Source organism: Balaenoptera acutorostrata, chromosome 18 (assembly GCF_949987535.1).
Source record: "Balaenoptera acutorostrata chromosome 18, mBalAcu1.1, whole genome shotgun sequence".
Taxonomy (NCBI): domain Eukaryota; kingdom Metazoa; phylum Chordata; class Mammalia; order Artiodactyla; family Balaenopteridae; genus Balaenoptera; species Balaenoptera acutorostrata.
The window spans coordinates 77,244,683-77,253,692 of NC_080081.1; positions in this window are offsets into that span (position 1 = coordinate 77,244,683).

Below are 9,010 nucleotides of genomic sequence, written 5' to 3' on the forward strand. Positions count from 1 at the left end.
TTCCCCAGCTATTTCGAAATGTGAAAGCCATTCTAAGCTCTAGGGCTGTACAAACCCAGTGTGCCAGATTTGGCCATCGGGCCATGGTTCACTAGTCCCCAGTGCAGGCCACCCTTACCTGGTGCCCGGGTCCCCCTGCGACGTTCTCAGCAGCCTTTTCTGGACACAGGGATGGGGAGTGCTTGCTTCTCCATACAGGATTGTCTGAGTGTAACTTCTTTTCAATATCATGATCCAAGCACAAGTGCACTTTAATAAATGAAATGAGTTTTTCACTTAGTGAATGCCACTTGGTCTTTCCAAAAAATGTAACATCCCTAGAGGCAACCTCAGATCTCTTCAATTTTCATCAAAACTGGAGAAGTTTTAGTTGACGAGGTAAGAACGTTCAAATACCTGGTTTCGGTATACCGTCCTTACTGTCAGGAAATCAGAACCTGTAAGGTGTAACGTGCACCCCGTAGAAATATTGTAAACTGTTGGAAAAACAAAAGGAGCACGTACAGCTAGAAAATAGTTCGCCGTTGCACGTCTTCTGTATGGAAGCCTTCAGTGTCGGTTGGTTCATGGTGGTTCCGGGGGGGGGCATTCTGTATCCCGTGTGTAGGAAAGTCAGACCCTTTGACTGCGAGGAAGAATGAATCAGTTCTTTGTGTCCACCTAAGAGCCTGGAAACTCAGCATCTCCTATCACTTCTGCTGCCGCTGGGCAAGTTAAAATTTAACAAGAATATCAACATCCGAAGTGGCGAGAAGACCATTACGACAAATAAATGCATTTTCCCGGCGTGTTTACTCTGCGATGCTCAGCTTCAAGCCAGCCTTCCGCTTGATTAGCCTCCTGGAGGAGAGACTAAGGACATATTCCATCTATTAAATTTACCTTGAGCTCGTTTTCTTTCAAGGTTGCACCGTTTTATTCCGTGAATTCTGTGACTTGGATTTTCTCCGTGTTTTGTTACAAGTTAGGATGTAAGTTTCCTCCAGAAGCATTTCCTGAGGAACCCACGAAGGTGAGAACGGGGTTGGCGAGGCAGATCGGGGCAGATGTTCACGAAGGGACTGGACACGGGGAGAAAAGTTGAAATGGTGCTACAATTGGGGGTCAGAAGGTTTGAATACCGCGCTCTCTCCTTGGGTGGCCCCTACCTAGTAACAGCGATCACACTTCGTCCCTTTTTCTCTCCGAGGCTTTTTCTGTGTTTCCTGCAGATACGCAGCAGTCTTTTGCTTACATAACAACTTCCCAGGCCACACACCCTCAGCTGTTCATTAACGTGGTTTAGACGATTGCACAGCTGCCTGCTTTTAGTTGCTTAACCTTCCGAAGTGCCTAAAAGGAATACGTTTGGTTCTTATTAATGGACTTTAACATTGTGACTTCCCAGGGACTTAGCCTGGCCCTCCTCTAGCCTGTCAGAACTGCAGCACTAACATGAGTCCTGGGTGTTTGATCCCACGGCCCATCTACTCCCAGCCGGTGCCTGGGGTCGGCGGGGGCAGACCTGGGAAGAGGGGTTTTGCAGGCCCAGAAACCAGACCGACCCTGTCAGTCATCAGGACGGAAAGCAAGCATCCCAGGCACCTGCCCACCCTGCTGGACTTGCTGAGTTGCTGCCCGGTGAACCAGGTGTTTCCTGCAGATGCACAGCAGTCTTTTGCTTACATAACATCTTTTATTTTTAACTTTTTATTTTATATTGGAGTGTAGTTGATTAACAATATTGTGATACTTTCAGGTGTATAGCAAAGTGATTCAGTTATACGTATACATGTATCTATTCTTTTTCAAATTCCTTTCCCATTTAGGTTGTTACATAATATTGAGCAGAGTTCCCTGTGCTCTACAGTAGGTCCTGGTAGAACCATCTCCACTTTAAATGTAGCAGCGTGTACCTGTCAATCCCAAACTCCCTAACTGTCCTCACCTCTGCCACCAACACCCGTAACCTTAAGTTCCTTCTCTAAGTCTGGGAGTCTGTATACCACCCTGAATGCGCCCGATCTCATCTGATCTCGGAAGCTAAGCAAGTTTGGGCCTGCTTAGTGCTTGGATGGGAGTTTTTAAAATGTGATCACTTCCCTATTTTGCTTATGTCCTCTGCCTCTTGAACAGGAGCAAAATCACAGTGCCCGAGGAAGCTGCATCATCTCGAGTGGAGGAATCTCCAGACCCAGAGTGGGTGGCAGCAGGAGCTTTAACGACCCAGGGAAGGGTGCGGACGCCCTGGGACCTGCCTGCCCAGAGAAGGGCCTGGGAGCCCGGAAGTGGGTCGGAACCTGGCCGCCGGGGAGGGCATGCCCTTTGGGCTCAACTTTCAGAGCCCTTGCATTTTTAGAGGAGCAGCCTGAGTATTGCAAGGAGGAATGGATCATGCATGCGAATGAGAACCCCACTTCTCATCATCAACCTTAATCCTCCTTTTCTTCCCCTTCGTAGATGGTAGAGCCCAGAGGACAGCTCCATCCTTCTGCCCTCTCTCTCTCTTTTTTAAGAGCCAGAGAGGAGCTGTTTTCATCAGCCCATTCATTCCAAAATACTTATATAGAAAATTTCTTTGACTTCTGAAATTTTTTTCTTAATTGAAAACACGGATGTTACTGTGCTTCAAGTGCCTTGAAAGGGGGTAAGTGAAAGACCACAGAGTTAACCCCCTTTCCTGCAAATCATGGCAATACACTAGGCAAGTATGTGTCCTGCAGTGGTTTGCATTTGCTTCCCTTTATCCTCTGTTCCTCTGGGTAGAATCATTTATCAGTGAAAAACGGAAAAATAAAACCCTAGGAAAACAGTCCCTGCTGTCTAAAATGTTAGGTATTTTTGAATCTTAACTATAACCCACAGCACCACGACAGAATCACTTTGAGATAAAATTCCAAAGTTTTATGTAAGGCGTTGGCTGTGATGGTCGTTTTACTTTTCACAGTTGAATGTTCAGAATGTCTTCAGCACTTATACCCCAAAATTGAAGGACATAGATTCAAATCAAGAACAAGAAATATAGAATTAGTGTTTTTAAAAAAAAACACTTTTAAACGAGAGAGGATAGAAAGGGATAAAAATTTTATGATGGCAGCCTTCAGATCGATTTTAAGCTTAAAACCGGCATCTTAATTTCAACCATCTTGAAGTGCAGGTCTTTCCATTTAGAAAAATCATGGGTTACACAAGACATTATTTACTCAGTAGACATAACAGCTGTAGAAGACTGATTGCCATCTGTAACATGTATACAAGACTGCCACATGTGTGTACACATATGTGTCCAGAAGGCGCCCAGGGAAATTTGAAACAGGAATGATTATTACATGAGGCTATCTCATCCATGACTCCGCTCTCGGCCCCTGACTGGTATTTTGAAACCGGAGTTTGTTTGCTGTGCTCAGCTTTCCCTGTCGCAGATGTAATTGGTTCTGTCTAAACCCCCTGGAGATGGATGGGCCCAAGTTCGAACCCATTGCTACCACCGGTGGTGTGGCCTTGGAGGAGGGCTCTCCAGGCTCTGAACCTCGGTGTGAATTCTGTAAAAGGGGATTAACACCCACCTCGTAGGGTTCGTGTGTGGACATAGGACATAGCATCGCACAGAGCTGGTGGCATCCAATAGGTTTTTATGATACACATATAACGTCAGATATTTTTAACCTGGCTCAACATAGAGAAATATATAATTTATATTGACAAAATATGTCAAATATATATGTGCATATATACATAGCTCCTTATAAGAGAACTAGCTTAGGAGAGTTCCCTTTTTTATTTTTTTATTATTAGCACCTTTATTTATTTATTTATTTATTTATTTATTTATTTATTTGGCTGTGTTGGGTCTTCGTTTCTGTGCGAGGGCTTTCTCTAGTTGCGGCAAGCGGGGGCCACTCTTCATCGCGGTGCGCGGGCCTCTCACTATCGCGGCCTCTCTTGTTGCGGAGCACAGGCTCCAGACGCGCAGGCTCAGTAGTTGTGGCTCATGGGCCCAGTTGCTCCGCGGCATGTGGGATCTTCCCAGACCAGGGTTTGAACCCGTGTCCCCTGCATTGGCAGGCAGATTCTCAACCACTGCGCCAGCAGGGAAGCCCAGTTCCCTTATTTTTTGTTTCAACAACTAATGAATTTTACCTAGGTTAGTCTACATTTCTCGTGTCTTGGGGTTGCCCAGCAGACTTGTACGGAACTGGCTTTCTCCGACCCTGGAGACGGGCCCGCTCTTTGTCTCCTGAGCGCCTGCCTTATTTCTGTGCCACTGTCGCTTTGTGAAATCCCAGGCTCTCTCTCCTCCCGTGTCTCTTCTAGGCTTGGCGGTTCCTACCAGGCCTTTCCTACTCTGCCACTTGCTATCGCTCTGAAGCAGTCAGGCTTCAGTCCGGAAGCTGGACTGAAACATTTTATTTTAATTTTTTACTGAATTATAACCTCCACACTACAGAGCGCATGCATCTTAAATGTACATCACAGTGAACCATCAAGAGATAGAAAAAATCCACTTGATAGCGCCCTTGGAAGAAAAGTGCTCCATCACCATAGATTAGCTTTGCCTCGTATTGAACTTTGCATGAATGGAATCACAGAGTATGCATTCTTTTGTGTCTCAATGTTATGACCAGTGTTGAATGGGGCTGTTTTTTCTTTTTCACTGCTGTGTAGTACTCAACCCTAGGAATATACTGTAATTTTTTATCGACTCTACTATTGATGGACACTTGGGTTATTTTCAGTTTGCGGCTGTTAGAAATATGCAGTTAGGAACATTTTTAAACATGCCTTTTGGGGAACATAAGCACTCAGTTCACTTGGGTGGGATTCCAGGAGAAGAATTGCTATGTCATAAGATACATTTGTACATTTGCCTTAGTAGATATGGCCATTGTCACACCAGTTATTTTTAACAGAGAGAATTTGTGTAAATATTGGTTAAACAGGTGCGAGAGGCCTGGAACCGCAAAAGGGGACGCTGAGGTGACACAGAGAGAGAGAGAGAGAGTCATTACCTGCCCGAAGCAGTTACTACCCCAGAGCCAAAACGAAGGGAAGAAGTTGGGGTGTTGGAATCTAGAAGCTTGAAGACCTGTCATGCTCAGAGAGGGGGCACCTGTGGACTGGTGCCTGGGGGGACACAAGGAGGCTGATTCTAGGAATGCCCCCCAAACCCCCAAACCCTGGAGCTGGGTGCCAGCTGCTGCCAGGTGACAGCCGGGACGGTGGGCACGGACCGCAGCAGCCAGCCAGGCCTCGCCCTCTGCTCCCGGCCTTTCGGGGTCCCTCCAGGGCCCCCTATTGGCAGAGCCCAGTCTCGGCCCGAAGGCCCAGGGGAGGGGCTGTGCAGGCCCCCAGGCTCACGTGGCTGAGTTGGGAGGGAGGGGCCAGGGGTCAGGAACCGGCATCTCTGCAGCGGCGTCTCTGCTTTGCGGCTCCAATGGCGCCTGAGATCTTCCTCACCTTTCTGACATGTGTGCTGCAAACGTGTCAGTCTGCTCGCTACGGTTGTGTCGCCGGTGATGGAACTTAAAGCAGCATGTCCGTCCCATCCTCATGCGGAAATGAGACTGAAGGCTCCGCCGGAGGCGAGTTCGGGGGCCTCCCCTGGCCGGGGTCGGGGTGGGGCGGGTGGTCTTCGCAGGCATCCCTTTCGGAGCGGCTCTAGCACACTCCCTGGAAGGAAGAGCTGACTTTGGAGGCGGTGCGAGTTGCATTCAGAGCCCCCTCCCGTCCCGGACCGGTGCGTGACGACTGCGGGGGCCCCTCTGAGCTCCAGCTGCTTAACGTGGGACTCAGGTCACCTCTCCCCACGGGGCAGCCGTGCCTGCACCCAGCTTCCTAACGCGAGTGGCTCTGGGGGCTGCTTCATAGGGACTCTGATGGATGTAAGTGGCGGGGATTCGGCTTACGTTTGAAACCGTCTTCAAAACTGCACCTGGCCGCGTTCTGCTGGGTTCCTCTGGCTCCTCTGTTTTTGTCTTTTCCAATATTCCTTAGACATCGGGCTGCGGGGCCGGAAGGAGTGGAGGGCGGGGCGGGGACAGGGCTGTCCTGTGCTCCTCTTTCCCACGCTCGGTGTGAATCTCCTCTTTGTTCCCCGTCCCCATAGCGCTGGCTTGTACCCTCGTGTCATGCTGCCTGGGACTACATTTAGTTGTGGACGTGTCCCCTGGGGCGGTGAGTTCCTTGAGGAGAGAAACCAAGACCTCTTCGTCTCTGAATGACTCCTCAGCACCCAGTACAGGGCCCGCATACAATACACACGCCGTTATTAATGGCAGAGGTAGAAAGAGATAATTGGACATAAAGATTTCACATACTTCAAAAGGAATTTAAGAGGAGGTATACTTAGGCCAAGGCAATACCATTTATAAACTTGTGTATACACACATATATATTTACAGACACTTATGTATATACGTTGTCTGATATAAGGAGGCATTACGTGGACTCGCACACAGATTTTTCTTTTATTACAAAAATGTTCAAATAGCTGCTCAGTTAACAATGCCTGAGATAGAACAGGAACTTTCGTCCTATCTGCTTTATTCTTGGACCGTTCTTATGGGGACCTTTGCGAGAAGGATATCTCTTGCTCTGTCTAGATTTTAGTCACGGGTTGACTCCAAGTATTTGGTCCAACACAACCAAGTGAGGCTGGCTAAAGTTTGCAATTGCCAGAGCCATCTTAAAACAGTTTCTCCTAATTATAAATTGGAAGGCTAAGAGTGATCTGGAATGGAATTTTCCTAGCTTTTATTATTAGTGAGAGTTTCATTTTCTTATTTTTTTAAACCAGTACAGTATTTCTCTATTAGTTTTAGTGTTAAGAAGTTTTATATCTAATGAAAGCTGTACTGGAACGAAAAGACTCCTCATTGAGTGTCTGAGGATCAATATTCATTCAGCAATCATTCACTGAGAAGTACCAAAACCTCATTTGACTCGGCACCTTGTCTTTTTCACAATGTGGTTATAAGAAAAAACTGTGCTTGACAAATGGTATGTGAACCCACATACATTCTCTACTATACCCAGAAGTGGGGTCGGGCTGCTCGCCGCTCAAAAGCCAATAAAGAGGCCAGGCTGGTGGAAAGGAAAGTTTGCTTTGTTTCAGATGCTGGCAACCAGAGCGGGGAGGGTGGACTCCTGTCCAAAGGCCGACTCCCCCCCACTGACAGTCAGTGGACAAGAGCTTTTATAGACGGAGGGAGGGGGCTACCTGCAGAAAACAGCACAGTCGGCTCTGACAGTCATCTTGAAATTGGTCTCTGGTGGTCTGATGAGCGTCATCTTGATTGTTTTAAGCACAGTTAGTCTGCAGTTCCAGAGTCGGTTTGTTCCCATTTCCTTGAGGCTAATTCTCGGAATTGTGGCAGCTTCTGTCAGGGCTACCGTCTGGTCTTCATACAGTTAACTTCTTCCACCTGGTGAGGGTTTCAGTATCTATAAGACAGCTCACAGGATATGGCTCAGAATACTATCTGTAGCCCTTAAGGAGGAACTAAAGGTCCCTTGACTTTGCTTACTGCCTATTATTATTTGGTCCTATTTGACTACTTTCCTTTGTTTCTGCATTTTCTCACTTCTCTGATTAAACTTATTCTTTGGCTAAAGTTTTTCCACAGACAAAAGGCAGGCTGAGGACATGGGGGGGCATAGATCGAAGGGTCCTGCCCCGTTTCACTACGATTAGCAGAAAATGAATTGGCCGTGATGGAAGCTCTTGACTCCGACTCCCCTTGAAGTGCACTGCACATGGCGGCGGCGTACAGTGCCGCGTTGGTGGCCTTGTGTGGAAGACAGAGCACTTGGTTCCTGAAGGGCACGCACATCTCTTCACGTGCGGGCTACACGTGTGCCTGGGTTAGCCGCCCACAGTCCCGTAATGACTTCAGTAGGGTGAGAGGCCTATGATTGCAACCTATCAACTGGGAAGCAGCTGCAAAGCCTTAGTCTTAATGCAGCATTTACTGTCATTGATCAGGCATTGGTGGAACAATTCATGGTTTGTAAGATGTTTTCACATCCATTAGATCATCTCCTTTCCCTGGAAAGTCTCCTGAATCCCCAGAGAGGTATCTTGTGTCCACAGTACTTCAGTACCTTGTACACACTTCACTTCCACCTTGTGCTGGAGTAAAAATGGCCACAAATTCTCCAAAACGCCTTCTTCCAGGAGCAGTGGGGGGGGTGTCAGTGCCCTCCCCTGGTATCTGGGTGGGCTTTGTGGCTTCTGCATCGACAGCATTTTGGGAAGTGATGCCGTGCCCGTCTCCAGGCCCGGGCCTTAGCGCAGCTTCTACTTCTTGTCTCTTGGATGCCTGAGCTGCCGCAGATGACCTTTGGCTGTGATGAAGGGGAAACCGCGGGTAACCGTAAGTTAAACCCATTTCACCTGTAACCTGCCTTCACCAATCAAGGTCGTTTGAATTGTTACAAAGGACCGGTGTGTCCTCCAGGCGGCACGGAGCCTAAACAAGATGTTTTCCAGGATCTTGGAGCCAGCTGTGTCTAATTCACGCGGAGCCTGTTAAGACTGGATAGGACCACCGACCCTCCAAGGGGGCGTGCGTGAGAGTTACAGGCTCCGAAGCTTTGGAAGTGAGAGGTCCCAAAGCCCCGCCCCGAGCTCGTGCCCCGGGCCTCCGGCTTGGAGCGCCGAGGCCTGCCGTCTAGTTACGCCTGCGCAGAATCGGCCTGCCATCTAGTTACGCCTGCGCAGAAACGCGACGACGCACCTTCTCCCAATCCCCTTTCCCCGCCCCCCACGCCCCGCGCGCCCGGGGCGCCTGCGTCTTCGTCCCTCATCCCTTAAGTACCCCCGCCCCTCGCCCTCCCGCGAGTGCGTCTGCGGCTTGTGCTGCAGCTTCTGTGCTTGGTTGGCTTGCGAGTAAGCGCTCCTTTTGCTGCAGACGTTGGCGTCCCCCGTGTTGGGGCTCCTGACGCGGCGGGCAAATGGTTCGGTGACAAGGTGAGACCACGCGGAGAAGCCACCAGGGAAGCCCAGAGACAGGGTGCAGAGATGGAGACG